At 43.7% G+C, this 16,466-nt stretch overlaps 1 protein-coding gene across 6 annotated transcripts in view; it reads right to left on the reverse strand.

The window, feature by feature from the left end:
- LOC134344972 (ribosomal protein S6 kinase alpha-5) overlaps nt 1-16,466 on the reverse strand; it is a 338,866-nt gene that overhangs the window by 152,481 nt on the left and 169,919 nt on the right. Inside the window, exon 1 of one of the 6 annotated variants that reach the window (XM_063045132.1) lies at nt 13,141-13,240. The exons of the other annotated variants lie outside the window; for them this stretch is intronic. The gene's annotated coding sequence lies outside the window, so the exon portion shown is untranslated. Of the gene's footprint in view, nt 1-13,140; nt 13,241-16,466 lie in introns of those variants that run through there. 6 annotated transcript variants of the gene reach the window in all.

Here is a 16,466-nt window from a genome sequence, read left to right on the forward strand (position 1 = left end):
CAAGTTCACCACACTGAACCACCCCACACCACTCAGGCAGGCCAGCGTGTCGTCAATCCTCAGGAAAGTATACTGGTCAGGGATGGTGCGCCTGTTCAGAGTCCTAAAGTCCACAAACATCCATACCTTCCCATTCTTCTTTCGGGCTACTACTATAAGGGACGCATAGGGGCTTCAGGACTCAGTGATAATCCCAGATTCCTTCAACTTACACAAATGCTGCTGAATGTCCTCCACCTCCGTAGGGGCCAGTCGCCATGACCATTCTCTGAATGGGGTATCCTCAGTCACCCGGATAGTGTGACGTGTGCTCTTGGAACAACCCACGTCAAACTCATCAGTGGAGAAGAAATCTTCCAGCTTCAACATCTCTCTACTAGCCCCCTCTTCCAACCCGCAGGAACAGGGGAGTCCCCGAAGTTGAATGGCTTGTCTCATAGGGACACTAAACATTACCATCATCAGGAACAAATGCGCCAGGGGCATCCCCCGCTTGAAGGTGACCTCCCTCCGTCTAGTGTTCCTGGCAATCACTGCCATCCTGTTTACTAGGGGCTTCTGCAATTCCGGCTTCACCAGTAACACAGCAGGAAATCCCAACTCCCCCTCAAGGTCTTCCGGAGCGTCCACTAAGATGGCCTCGCCCTCAGGCGCTCTGGGAAATTTGGGTGACCCCATCACTCTTGCTACTTCCCTGGGCCATACTACCATTGGCTTCAATTCGGTGAACCCACACAGTCCCGCATCTAAATTCGGTATCCGGCCTAATGCAGCCACGCACTTCCTCAAAAGCAGCTCGGAACACTGGCTGCACGGACAATGTTCCCAGAAAGCTCTCATCAGCCTTCTCCTTGCAGGCCCTCATGAGCCTCCTCACAAGAGGGGGGCTGGTCCCCACCGGAACTGAAACCCCACTCTTCTCAACAGGGTCCGCACAAACCAGCACCAATGTATCAAGGACCTCAGACACTGCCACATTGCCCTCCGAGAACTCCAACTTCACTGACAAATAACCATCATATGGATAATCACTAGCTCTAAGTCCACAGATCTCTAATGCCCTGAAAGGGGTCAAGGGTAAATGCTTCAGATACCGGTTGAAAAATTAATGGTACAACAATGTGACCTGCGACCCGGTGCCAAGTATGGCTTTAGCATAAATACCCTTTATCCATAGCGACACACTGAAGTATCGTCCCACTAAGCCTTCAGGAATTGGGCCCTTCACTTTTGGAGGTTCCTTAGTACATTGCTAGAAATGTGTTCCCCCAGCGACACCAAGCCGTTTCCTCACTGGGTCTCCTCTAAGTTTTTCCAACAACTCTCCCTGCTTAGGTACTTGGGGGCTCACTCTCCTTCTGGCGTGACACCTGCTGCCAGCAGCCCTCCGCCTTGTTCATCCCCTTGGGGGATCTGCCCCCCCCCAGTCAGCTCCATCATATGGGGGGGGGCGTCCACACCCGCTGATAACAGCCAACATATCTCTGTTTTTAACTTTGCCACAATTTCCTCCACCGCTCCTCGGGGCAGGTTATCCTTGGTCACTTCACCGCAGGGGACCACTACTGAGGACTGTACCCTGCTGACGGAGGCCTCCCACACCTCCAACGCGTTCTCCTTTTCCTGTACCTCTCTGATCAACTCAACCAAGATGGAGGGGGGCGCGTCTTACGAGACTGTCGGAAACCCAAGCAATCAGGTCATGAGGCTGGGCACCCCTGACTATCTGGTCCATTCTTAACTGATCCACTTCAGCTGCCTGAATGACCCTCTGTGCTGCAAGCAATTTAGCTGACTCTCCAGCTAAAATATAAAAGCAAAAAGCTTCTCCCCCTTCTCCTAACGCATGTTCTGAAACCCCACCATGAGCTCCATTGGGCTTCCTGTCGGGCCAAAAGCATTGTCCAGTGTTTGCGTTTAATTGACAGCTGTCGCTACGCGACACATTAACCCGACGGCTCTCACAACGTCAGCAGTCCGCCCATTCAAACTTCCAACCAATTTCTTCGCTTTATGTCATCAGAGCACTGCTATTCATCTAACAACTGAGAGGTGTGCTCCGCCCATACCTCATACTCCTCTTCCCCTTTCGGGGTGGGCGTAATTCCAGAGAATAGGCGGCGCCTACCATAGCTGGGAGGTTGAACCTGATTTTTCCATTTATTCGCCAGAGAGGTAAGGGTGGATACTAACCCAGAATTCTCACTCTCCCCTGGGGGACACGGGGTAATTAGACATTCCAAATCTGACCACTCCTTCCCTTCACTCCTCAGAAACGATAAAACCCTGTCTTTGAAATCTCTTTCCCCAGCTACTGCGACATCAGTGTTGGTCTGCATTAAAATGAGAGCTGTGCCAGCCATTTTATCAAACCTCCACCCACAATCACAACTTTAACACTACTTAACAAGCGAATTAACAATTCATCTGGCGTACGAATATCTACCCCACTCAGGATAATCACACAACATCCAACAGAATCAATCCCGAATGTAGCCCCCACAATTGTAATTCTCGCTTCAATTAGCGGCTTAATATAGGGGATGATAGTCCCCTGGCCCGGCCAAACTTAACAAATCTCGTTTGGGTGGATGCTGCGCAATGCGTCCCCTGTTCCAAATCAGTACCATGAAATAAAAAACAGTACACAATATGTGAATAAACGATTCAGCTTTATCATCCTTAATTTGACTATACGGTTAGTAAAGAAAGCAAAAAAAGAAAAAGGGCCCATTCTCATGAAACAGTCTGATGCGCAATGTTGGAAATCACTGATATGGTTGTTCGTCCACCACCAACCTCCTCCGTTCGTCGCTGACCTCTGGACCTTCGCTCCAAGTCCACTCAGTCCGAGGTCTACCAACTCTCTCTATTCACGTCTTCTCTCCTCATCTCTCCACAGCAAAAAAGACCGCAGATTCCTGGCTCCCAGACACACAGGAAAGAACAACATGCCGCTCATTGGCTAGCATGCCCCATTATCTATAGTGATAACCCAAACATTGCTGCTACAGAGAAACTATTACCTCAGCAGTGGAACATTACAAAGAAGCCATTACATTAGCAATGAAACCTTACAGCGTGTTACAGCTACAAAAGCATTTCTAAAATCCTGAGTGATCATCAGTCCACAGTAAGAGAAATTGTCTACAGATAGAGAAAACTCAGTACGGTTGCTACTCTCCCGAGGAGTGGGTATCCTGCAAAGGTCACACCAAAAGCACAACATGCCATGCTGAAGGAGGTGAAAAAAAACCCAAGGGCAACAGCAAAAAACCTGCAGAAATTTCGAGAAGTTGCTAAAGTCTCTGTTAATGTGTTCACTAAAAGAAAGACTCTGAACAAGAATGGTGTTCCTGGAAGGACACCATGGAAGAAACCACTGCTGCATGTCTCAAGTTTGCAACAGACCACCTGGATGTTCTATGATGCTTCTGGAACAATGTTCTGTGGATAGAGAGACAAAAGATGAACTTTTTGGCAGAAATGGACATTGCAATGTTTGAAAGAAAATAGGCACTGCACACCAATACCAAAACCACATCCCAACTGTGAAGCACGGTAGAAGCATCATGGTTTGGGGGTTGCTTCACTACCTCAAGCCCTAGACAGTTTGAAATCATTGAGGGAACAATGAATTCAAAACCGTATCAAGACATATTACAGGAGAATGTCAGGGTAGCAGTCCATCACCTGAAGCTTCATAGAAATTGGATAATGCAACAAGACAATGATCTGAAAGTCAAGAGTAAATCAATACCAGAATGGTTTAAAAAGAAGAACATTCCTGTTTTGAAATGGCCAAGTCAAAGTCTTAACCTTAATCAAATAGAAATGTCATGGAAGGACCTGAAGCAATCAGTTTATGCAAGGCAGCCACCCAATATCCCAGAGTTGATACAGTTTTGTAAGGAGGTATGGACTAAGATTCCACCAAGCCGATATGCAGCACTGATCAACAGTTCCCAGAAACTTTTGGCTGAAGTTATTGCTGTACAAGGGGGTCACACCAGTTACTGAAAGCAAAGGCTCACATACTTTTCCAACAAATACTTAAAAACATAGAAAAACTACAGCACAATACAGGCTCTTCGGCCCACAATGCTGTACGGAACATCTACAGTGGCATGCAAAAGTTTGCGCACCTCTGGTCAAAATTTCTGTTACTGTGAATAGCTAAGCAAGTAAAAGATGACCTGATTTCCAAAAGGCATAAAGTTAAAGTTGACACATTTCTTTAATATTTTAAGCAAGATTACTTTTTTTATTTCCATCTTTTACAGTTTCAAAATAACAAAAAAGGAAAAGGGCCCAAGGCAAAGGTCTGGGCACCCTGCATGGTCAGTACTTACTTAACACCCCCTTTAGCAAGTATCACAGCTTGTAAACACTTTCTGTAGCCAGCTAAGAGTCTTTCGGTTCTTGTTTGGGGAATTTTCACCCATTCTTCCTTGCAAAAGGCTTCTAGTTCTGTGAGATTCTTGGGCCGTATTGCATGCACTGCTCTTTTGAGGTCTATCCACAGATTTTCAATGCTGTTCAGGTCGGGGGACTGTGAGGGCCATGGCAAAACCTTCAGCTTGCGCCTCTTGAAGTATTCCATTGTGGATTTTGAGGTGCGTTTAGGATCATTATCCTGTTGTAGAAGCCATCCTTTTTTCATCTTCAGCTTTTTTTTTTAAACAGACGGTGTGATGTTTGCTTCCAGAATTTGCTGGTATTTAATTGAATTCATTCTTCCCTCTACTAGTGAAATGTTCCCCGTGCCACTGGCTGCAACACAAGCCCAAAGCATGATCGATCCACCCTCGTGCTTAACAGTTAGAGAGGTGTTCTCTTCATGAAATTCTGCACCCTTTTTTCTCCAAACATACCTTTGCTCATTTGCAACCAAAAACGTTCTATTTTAACTTCATCAGTCCACAGGACTTGTTTCCCAAATGCATCAGGCTTGTTTAGATGCTCCTTTGCAAACTTCTGATGCTGAATTTTGTGGTGAGGACGCAGGAAAGGATTTCTTCTGATGACTCTTCCATGAAGGTCATATTTGTGCGGGTGTTGCTGCACAGTAGAACAGTGCACCACCACTCCAGAGTCTGCTAAATCTTCCTGAAGGTCTTTTGCAGTCAAACCGGGTTTTGATTTACCTTTCTAGCATTCCTACCAGCAATTCTCTTGGAAAGTTTTCTTGGTCTTCCAGACCTCAACTTGACCTCCATCTTTCCTGTTAACTGTCATTTCTTAATTACATTACGAATTGAGGAAACAGCTACCTGAAAACGCCTTGTTATCTTCTCAGAGCCTTCTCCTGCTTTGTGGGCATCATTTATTTTAATTTTCAGAGTGCTAGGCAGCTGCTTAGAGGAGCCCATGGCTGCTGATTGTTGGGACAAGGGTTGAGGAGTCAGGGTACTTGTAAAGCTTTGAAAGTTGCATCACCTGGCCTTTCCTAACGATGACTGCGAACAAGCCATAGCCCTAACAAGCTAATTAAGGTCTGAGGCCTTGGTAAAAATTATCTGACAGCTCAAATCTCTTGGGGTGCCCAAACTTTTGCATGGTGTTTCTTTCTTTTTTTTTCACTCTAAAATTGTACAAAACAAAAATAATATACTAATCTTGCTTAAAATGTTGTAAAGAATGTTTCATCTTTAACTTTAGGACTTCTGGAGATCAGTTCATCTTCTACTCACTTAACTATTCACAGTAACAGAAATTTTGACCAGGGGTGCCCAAACTTTTGCATGCCACTATATTACTTTAGAAATTACCTAGGGTTACCCATAGCCCTCTATTTTTCTAAGCTATCCAGGAGTTCTTACAAGACCCTATCGTATCCACCTCCACCCCCATCGCCAGCAGCCCATTCCACGCACTCACCACTCCCTGTGTAAAAAATTTACCCCTGACATCTCCTCTGTTCCTGCTTCCAAGCACCTTAAAACTGTGCCCTCTCGTGATAGTCATTTCAGCCCTGGGAAAAAGTCTCTGACTATCCACATGATCAATGCTTCTTGTAATATTGTAAAATGTAATATTGGCTAATTTTTCTCAATAAGTATAATTTTTTTTAGTTATTTTACTTACTTGGGTACTCTTAACTATTTAGGACTTGTGTCAAGACCTGATCACATTTTAATTCATAGCTGTGTTGAAATAGAGAAAATTCTACAGCATTCACAAACTTTCTTGCACCACTGTAAGCTGCCATCTTCAAGGATCTTTGGACTTGTACTCCAAGATCCCTGGTTATCACAACTGTATCATTCATGGTATACAACCGAGCCTCATGAGTACTCCTAAATGCCCCTGGGAGCATGGGAGTATTTATTTTCCAATCCTGAAGGCTCTCAGTCTGAAACATCAACTCTAAGTAACAACAGAGATCTAGAAGATTATAAGGCTAGCAGGAAGGAGCTTAAGAAAGAAAGTAGGAGAGCCAGAAGGGGCCATGAGAAGGCCTTGGTGACAGGATTAAGGAAGACCCTAAGGAATTCTACAAGTATGTGAAGAGCAAGAAAATAAGATGTCAGAGAATAGGACCTATCAAGTGTGACAGTGGGAAAGTATGTATGGAACCGGAAGAGATAGTGGAGGTACTTAATGAATAGTTTGCTTCATTATTCACTGCAGAAAAGGATCTTGGCGATTGTAGGAATGACTTACAGTGGACTGAAAAGCTTGAGCATGCAGATATAAGAAAGAGGATGTGCTGAAGCTTTCGGAAAGCATCAAGCTGGATAAGTCACCAGGACCAGAGAAGATGTACCCCAGGCTACTGTGGAGGTGAGGGAGGAGATTGCTGAGCCTCTGGCAATGACCTTTGCATCATCAATGGGGATGGGAAAGGTTCTGGAGGATTGGGGATATTGTTCCATTATTCAAGAAAGGGAGTAAAGATAGCCCAGGAAATTATAGACCAGTGAGTCTTACTTCAGTGGTTAGTAAGTTGATGGGAGAAGATCCTGAGAGGTAGGATTTATGAACATTTGGAGAGGCATAATATGTTTAGGAATAGTCAGCATGGCTTTGTCAAAGGCAGGTCATGCCTTAGGTGCCTGATTGAATTTTTTGAGGATGTGACTAAACACATCGATGAAGGTAGAGCAGTAGATGTAGTGTATATGGGTTTCAGCAAGGCATTTGACAAGGTACCCCATGCAAGGCATATTGGAAAGTAAGGAGACATGGGATGAAAGGGGACATTGCTTTGTGGATCCAGAGCTGGCTTGCCCAGAGAAGGCAAAGAGTGGTTGTAGCCAGGTCATATTCTGCATGGAGGTTAGCGTCCAATGGTGTGCCTCAGGGATCTATTCTGGACTCCTTCTCTTCTTGATTTTTATAAATGACCTGGATGAGGAAGTGGAGGGATGCGTCAGTAAATTTGCCGATGACAAAGGCTGGGGGTGTTGTGGATAGTGTAGAGGGCTGTCGGAAGTGGCAGATGGTGTTCAACCCAGGTAAGTGTGAGGTGGTTTATTTTGGTAAGTCAAATATAATGGCAGAATATAGTATTAATGGTGAGACTCTTGGCAGTGTGGAGGATCAGAGAGATCTTGAGGTCCGAGTCCATAGGCCACTCAAAGCTGCCATGCAGGTTGACTCTGTGGTTAAGAAAGCATATGGTGCATTGGCCTTCATCAATTGTGGGGTTGAGTCTAGGAGCTGAGAGGTAATGTTGCAGCTATATAGGACTCTGGTCAGACCCCACTTGGAGTACTGTGCTCATTTCTGGTCGCCTCACTACAGGAAGGATGTGGAAACCATAGAAAGGGTGCAGAGGAGACTTACAAGGATGTTACTTGGATTGGGGATTATCCCTTCTGAGAATAGGTTGAGTGAACTCAGCCTTTTTTCCTTGGAGTGATGGAGGATAAGAGATGACCTGATAGAGGTGTATAAGATGATGAGAGGCATTGATCGTGTGGATAGTCAGAGGCGTTTTCCCAGGGCTGAAATGGCTAGCACAAGAGGGCACAGTTTTAAGGTGCTTGGAAGTAGGTACAGAGGAGATGCCAGGGGTAAGTTTTTTTTTACGTAGAGAGTGGTGAATGCGTGCTACATGAAGCTTAGAAAAATAGAGGGCTATGGGTAACCCTAGGTAATTTCAAAGGTAAGGACATGTTTGGCACAGCTTTGTGGACCGAAAGGCCTGTATCGTGCTGTAGGTTTTCTATGTTTCTATTCCTCTCCATGTATGTTTCCTAACCAGCTGAGTTCCTTCAGCATTTTGCGTGTATTACTCTATCAAAATTGTGTAGTTTTCTTAAAAAGCACCTATTAGTAAGATGCAACATACATCAAAGTTGCTGGTAAACGCAGCAGGCCAAGCAGCATCTATAGGAAGAGGCGCAGTCGACGTTTCAGGCCGAGACCCTTCGTCAGGACTAACTGAAGGAAGAATGAGTAAAGGATTTGAAAGCTGGAGGGGGAGGGGGAGATGCAAAATGATAGGAGAAGACAGGAGGGGGAGGGATAGAGGAGAAGACAGGAGGGGGAGGGATAGAGCCGAGAGCTGGACAGGTGATAGGCAAAAGGGGATACGAGAGGATCACGGGACAGGAGGTCCGGGAAGAAAGACGGGGGGGGGGGTGACCCAGAGGATGGGCAAGAGGTATATTCAGAGGGACAGAGGGAGAAAAAGGAGAGTGAGAGAAAGAATGTGTGCATAAAAATGAGTAACAGCTGGGGTACGAGGGAGAGGTGGGGCCTAGCGGAAGTTAGAGAAGTCAATGTTCATGCCATCAGGTTGGAGGCTACCCAGACGGAATATAAGGTGTTGTTCCTCCAACCTGAGTGTGGCTTCATCTTTACAGTAGAGGAGGCCATAGATAGACATGTCAGAATGGGAATGGGATGTGGAATTAAAATGTGTGGCCACTGGGAGATCCTGCTTTCTCTGGCGGACAGAGCGTAGATGTTCAGCAAAGCGGTCTCCCAGACTGCGTCGGGTCTCACCAATATATAAAAGGCCACATCGGGAGCACCGGACGCAGTATATCACCCCAGTCGACTCACAGGTGAAGTGATGCCTCACCTGGAAGGACTGTTTGGGGCCCTGAATGGTGGTAAGGGAGGAAGTGTAAGGGCATGTGTAGCACTTGTTCCGCTTACACGGATAAGTGCCAGGAGGGAGATCAGTGGGGAGGGATGGGGGGGGACGAATGGATAAGGGAGTTGTGTAGGGAGCGATCCCTGCGGAATGCAGAGGGGGGGGGGGAGGGAAAGATGTGCTTAGTGGTGGGATCCCGTTGGAGGTGGCGGAAGTTACGGAGAATAATATGTTGGACCCGGAGGCTGGTGGGGTGGTAGGTGAGGACCAGGGGAACCTTATTCCTAGTGGGGTGGTGGGAGGATGGAGTGAGAGCAGATGTACGTGAAATGGAGGAGATGAAATGGATTAGTAAGATTATGGTTTGAAGCATGCACAGCAAACAGAAAAACCATCATCTAACTGCAGACCAGAAAAAAAATATTCATTACCGTGTAAACACCAGTGCAGTTTGCATACAAGATGGCATATGCACGTCTATAATATAAAAAGAAAATGCTGGGGTAGAAACTCAACAGATCAGGCAGTATTTATGGAAAGGAAAAAGAGGGGAGAACCCATCATCAGAACTAGAACATTAATCCAAGATGTTAACTGATTAATGGATAAGTCCCCGGGGCCTGATGGAATATTTCCCACGCTGCTCCACGAGGCGAGGGAAGAGATTGCTGAGCCTCTGGCTAGGATCTTTATGTCCTCGTTGTCCATGGGAATGGTACCGGAGGACTGGAGAGAGGTAGATGTTGTCCTCTTGTTCAAAAAAGGTAGTAGGGATAGTCCGTGTAATTATAGACCACTGAGCCTTATGTCTGTGGTGGGAAAGCTGTTCGAAAAGAATCTTAGAGATAGGATCTCTGGGCATTTAGAGAATCATGGTCTGATCAGGGACAGTCAGCATGGCTTTGTGAAGGGCAGATCATGTCTAACAAGCCTGATAGAGTTCTTTGAGGAGGTGACCAGGCATATAGATGAGGGTAGCGCAGTGGATGTGATCTACATGGATTTTAGTAAGGAATTTGACAAGTTTCCACACGGTAGGCTTATTCAGAAAGTCAGAAGGCATGGGATCCAGGGAAATTTGGCCAGGTGAATTCAGAATTGGCTTGCCCGCAGAAGGCAGAGGGTCGTGGTGGAGGGAGTACATTCAGATTGGAGGGTTGTGACTAGTGGTGTCCCACAAGGATCGGTTCTGGGACCTCTACTTTTCATGATTTTTATTAACGACCTGGACTTGGGGGTAGAAGGGTGGGTTGGCAAGTTTGCAGACGACACAAAGGTTGGTGGTGTTGTAGATAGTGTAGAGGATTGTCGAAGATTGCAGAGAGACATTGATAGGATGCAGAAGTGGGCTGAGAAGTGGCAGATAGAGTTCAACCCGGAGAAGTGTGAGGTGGTACACTTTGGAAGGACAAACTCCAAGGCAGAGTACAAAGTAAATGGCAGGATACTTGGTAGTGTGGAGGAGCAGAAGGATCTGGGGGTATATGTCCACAGATCCCTGAAAGTTGCCTCACAGGTAGATAGGGTAGTTAAGAAAGCTTATAGGGTGTTAGCTTTCATAAGTCGAGGGACAGAGTTTAAGAGTCGTGAGGTAATGATGCAGCTCTATAAAACTCTGGTTAGGCCACACTTGGATTACTGTGTCCAGTTCTGGTCACCTCACTATAGGAAGGATGTGGAAGCATTGGAAAGGGTACAGAGGAGATTTACCAGGATGCTGCCTGGTTTAGAGAGTATGCATTATGATCAGAGATTAAGGGAGCTAGGGCTTTACTCTTTGGAAAGAAGGAGGATGAGAGGAGACATGATAGAGGTGTACAAGATAATAAGAGGAATAGATAGAGTGGATAGCCAGTGCCTCTTCCCCAGGGCACCACTGCTCAATACAAGAGGACATGGCTTTAAGGTAAGGGGTGGGAAGTTCAAGGGGGATATAACAGTAAGTTTTTTCACTCAGAGAGTGGTTGGTGCATGGAATGCACTGCCTGAGTCAGTGGTGGAGAAAGATACACTAGTGAAATTTAAGAAACTACTGGACACGTATATGGAGGAATTTAAGGTGGGGGGTTATATGGGAGGCAGGGTTTGAGGGTCGGCACAACATTGTGGGCCAACGGGCCTGTACTGTGCTGTACTATTCTATGTTCTATGATTCTCTTTTCACAGATGTCTCATCTGCTGAGTGTTTTCAGCATTTCCTGTTTGTCTTTTAAATAACTAGAATCTCTCGAGTAAACTCTTCTCTGACTTTTAGCTGGGTACAGTTATCAATTATAACCAACGTTTCGATGACAAACTCTGCCATCTTCAGGGATGATGGCACAGTTTGTCATTGAAACTTTGGTTATAATCGATACCTATACCTGGCTGGAAGCCCAAGAAAGTTTATTCCTCATATATTCGGGATCGCACTAGATCTTTCTTTTACATAAAGAAAACAGAATCTCAGTTTTCTGATTTTCATGTGCATATATGTGCCTCCTAATATCTGCTAATGTCATCTCTAATGTCTGCTTCTGACAACTTCAACTATTTTTTTTAAAAAGAGAAGAGTGTAAAGGGAAAGACAAATCAAGAGGCTATATTTCCATTAAAGTCTCAGAAAGTAGTGTGTCATCAAATGGAAACCATGCAGATATTCAAAAAGGGTCATAACATTATTTCTAGCAACTGAAATATCTTCTGAATAAACACTTCCAAACAGCAGGAAATAATCAGCACACAACATCAACTAGTATGATAATCAAAAATTGCCTCTTTTTAAATATTTCTAATATTTAATATACTATAAAATTTTAAAGAGGTGTTGAATGTTGATATGCTGTGAAAATTTATGGAACGAGGTATGGTTCATCAATCAACTTTTATACCAAGCTGAGATAGAAACTTGCCTTGGTTTGGTTTGGCATTGGCTCCCTGATAATCACCCTTTCTAATATTTATGACTCTACCACAATAGCATTTAGTGCTTGTGACCAAGCGCTATTTTCCAGTTAGCTCAGTTAAAGCCAGCAGCCATGTTGCTGACTGTTCCCATACCTGTTGGCAAAATAAATTAAGAGATGTCGATTAATCTGTGCTTTACAGCAGTGGTCCCCAACCACCAGGCCGCAAAGCATGTGCTACCAGGCCATGAGGAAATGACATGATTTGGCGATATGAAACGATATGAGTCAGCTGCACCTTTCCTCATTCCATCGTGCACTGTTGAAATTGAACACCTCCTCTCCCCACCCCACCCCGCCAAGTCAGTCGGTCCGCAAGAATATTGTCAATATTAAACCAGTCCGCCATGCAAAAATGGTTGGGGATCCCTGCTTTACAGAACAGTCCTTTATTTATTAAGAGATTTTATAGGTATTTAGAGGTTAAAATCAATGGGAAAAACAATTCAAGCAATTACATATTTTGATGGGCTGAACAATAAAATGTTTCGAAGTTTATCTGGAAGCTCATATACAGAAGAGATTCTGTAGATGCTGGAAATCTGGTGGAATGCTGGTGGAACACAGCCACTCAGGGACCATTTATGGAAGGAAATAAACAGTCTACATTTCATGATAAATATCGACTGTTTATTATAAATGTCAGATTATTTATAACATTTACACACACACTTTCTAATCTATAGTTGTGTGTGTATGTGGACAGTGTTACCAAAAACAGATTTAAGGTGAATTGTACATTGAGAATTTATCACAATGCAAGTTTATTTTTCACTGCTCATTGTTAATTTCATTTATCCTTTGGGGATGTTAAGCCCAAAGAATAGAAACTAGTATTAATAACCTGGAAGCCAAAGGGAGCTCTACAGGACTCTGTCATGATTTTTTCCTGAGCTACTCCCATTTGCTGCATTTAGCATACATTCTTCTAAATCCTTCCTTTCCATGAAGTCCCAAATGTGCTTTAAAGTTGTACTTTTACATATGACAATAACCTCAACTCTAATTGGCATCAGTAATTTACCAAGTTTCAGCACATATAGTATACAAGTTCCTCTTCATGCCCTGTGGTGCATCGGAGGTGCGGGCAATCTTGTCACTTCTTTAGCATTTTGTCTGTTTTTTCCTACGAGGCCAACTTACTAGCTTGATACTCAATCCAGCACGGATGGAAAGTGTGCAAGGAGTTGGCTGGATTCAAACTCAGGGCCTCTCGCTTCAACATCCAGTGCTAATGCCACTACACCATCGGTCTGCTATAGCATATAAAGTTAAACAAAAATACATAAAAAGATAAATTAGAATACAAGATGTACTCGTGTCAGACCAAAAGAGTAGGAATTCAGTGAAATGGGCCCTCAACAATGCTCTAGATCATCTCCTCAGCTCCACCTAGTTCCCTGTTCCCCAAAACCTTTGAATCCCATTTAAACTAAAAGACTAGCTATCTAAAGGCAAAACGCAAGGCACTGCAGGTGCCAGAAACTGAAATAGCTTTAGTTCATGGTAGACATCGACAACCACTTGCTTTTGGTACTGCTTGAGTTGCAGCTGTATCATCCCATATGGTTTCTCCAGTTTTCTCTTCAGAAAAAAATACTCCCTCAAATCTACAAGATATACAGTACCGTAATCCAAAATTCAAAAATGCCCGATTCTATTTTGCCTTCTCTAAAATTAACACTAGTGCTGCAGTGCTAATAGTTAACTATGTGATTGGTATGTAAAGGCAATTCTGGTTAGCTAGCAAAGAATAATATGCTGTTGCCCAGATATTTACCTCTGCTTGCAATGGTTAACATGTGTGAAGGGTCACGTATCATGACGTTGCCACTTTCAGCAGGGCAGATACTAAAAGGTCCCAATTTTTTGCTAATACAAATGTTTGTTAATAGCAACATCAACAAACTGTTTCTCTCCACACAGAGGGCAGAATGGTCCTGTAGCAGTTAGCACGTCACCTTACAGCACCAGTGATCACCAAATTAGGTTCAACTCACACCGCTGTAGATTTGTACATTCTCCCTGTGACCATGTGGTTTCCTCTAGGTGCTCTGTGTCCTCTTACGTTCTAAAGATGTATGGGTTAAGGTTAAGAGGTTGTGGGCATGCTATGCTGGTGCAGGAAGCATGGTGACACTTGCAGGCTGCCCCCAGCACATTTTCAGACTGTGTTGGTCATTGACACAAAATGACATACTTCACTGTATGTTTCAATATACCTGTACATGTGACAAATAAAAATAAAAAAATGCTGCTCGACCCATGGAGAACCCACAGCAGATTGTTTATTGCTCAATTCTAGCATTTTCAATCTCTTACTGCTCAATATTCAACAGTATTTTTGCAACAAGTCTTTACAGTGCATTAGGTGTCCACATTGAAATTTACTGGTGCCCCAGATTTTCTGGAGATAAGGAAACTAGCCTAGAGTCAGAATACTGACAATAATGACTAATTTACCACTCTCTCAGGAAAAGAAGATAGAGGGCTTTAAGCTTCTGGCTCCTACAGAAGTTCAGACTTTGCAAACTCTCTAAACTACCAACTCCCCCCACTCACAATCTTCTAATTAAGCCTGACTGATCAAGGAAGAACTACAACATTGCCCAACCCTAACCCTCCCAACAATTGTTCTTTCTCCACAGCCCTCTCATATAAGAACTTATAGTACCCCCACTTTCTTAATGAGCATCCCCACAATCCCAATCCACTTGATCATGCTAGGTCATCCATCTCACAAAGCCTGAGGCAAAGCTATAATGTATAAACAAAATTCTCAAAAGCACCAAGTGTTAAAAATAAAGAACGTTTTTATTCCCATGAGAATTTTTCTTAAGAAATTTATCCCACATTTCAGTAGTACACTATTAATCACATGCATTACATGTATAGCTTATTACAACTTTGTATGGGAGAGTATCTGTCAATCATACAAACACATTGGATTCAACACTACACAAATAAAAAGACTGCATGTACAAACTAATAATTTGACTATACTAATCCACTGAAAAGCACTTTTATTTTGAAGCAGAATATAGTGATAGTTCTAAATATTAAATTACTACATTATTGTATGCCTAATTCAATATTAACTAATAGTTCTTCTAATTAAAATATAGCTTACAGTTGTATCTAAACTAGTTCATCACTCCTTGTAAAATATTAAAATGCACTTGTCGAATTTGATATTTAACAGTACAGTAACCAGATGCTCTTGTATATATACAATTTACATGTGGTAACAGTATTTACATAAACATGGACTGTCACTGGAAAAATAAATCTCACACCAGTTAATTTTATTTCTTCATGCACTCATGGCATGTGGGACATTATGGCAGAGCCAGGATTTATTCTTCAGTTCCAACTACCCTGGGAGTGAGTGCCTAACTGGGCCGTATCTAAAGGTCTGGAGATGCACATAGGTCAAACTAGGTAGGATGAAAACACACATGAAATACTGCAGCTCAGGTAGTATCAATGGAGAGGAGGTGCATTTTAGGCTTAGGCCCTTCATCAGGACTGAAAAAGAAGAGGGAAGAAGCCAGAATAAGTAGGTGGGGGAGAGGGGAAGGAGTTCAATCTAGGTGATAGGATGGAAAATTATCATTCCAAATGACAACAAAGAACAAGATGGGTTTCTCTACAACAATCCAGTCTTTAAAATGTCATCTTTGGTAACTTTTTCAGCATAAAGAACCTAACTCACCACCTGATGTGATAGAATTTTAGTGTTACGCCTGTAGATTATTCCAGGGTTCAGGAATGCTCATTTATAACAAAGCATTACCATGTCTAACGCCATAGTCACCAAGCTGTCAGAGACTATATACAATTTCGTGGAGTTATGGAACACTGCTGCACAAACAGGCCTTTCAGACCATTTAGTACTGTTATTCTGCCTAGAGAGCATTGCCCCCTTTACCCCTGCTCTCCATGTACTCATCCAAACTTCTCTTAAATGTTGAGATAGAACCCATATTCACTAATTATACATTCCACACCCACACCACCCTAACCTTAGCGTCTAGTTCTACCAGTCCTGCCAGACTGCAAGCACCATGCAGAATCATGAGTTCATACAACTCCTTCTCAATGTTCCTGCTGCTTGGCAGATTACTATTAGTCTTGAAACAGAAGCGATTTGAAAGAAGATTGATTCAGGTCGATTTTCTCGCTCTCCCACCACCTTGCTACCATATGCCCCAATGAAAAGCAGCGACTAATGTGGAATGGCTATGGTCTTGACAGGACAGCCATTGCTTATGACCTCTTATCACTTAAGAGATCTTGCATCTGCAGCACCTCCAGCCAAACATATCCCTCATTTGCAGCACTCCCCTATCAGAACTTCCAAACTCCATAACTGTCTTCATGTGAACACTTCAACACACGTGTAGCCACAATTTGGGAATCACCTTCTGAAGGAACAACCTGGATTGGGTGACAAGTGCTGGGCCTGC

Source organism: Mobula hypostoma, chromosome 1 (assembly GCF_963921235.1).
Source record: "Mobula hypostoma chromosome 1, sMobHyp1.1, whole genome shotgun sequence".
NCBI lineage: Eukaryota > Metazoa > Chordata > Chondrichthyes > Myliobatiformes > Myliobatidae > Mobula > Mobula hypostoma.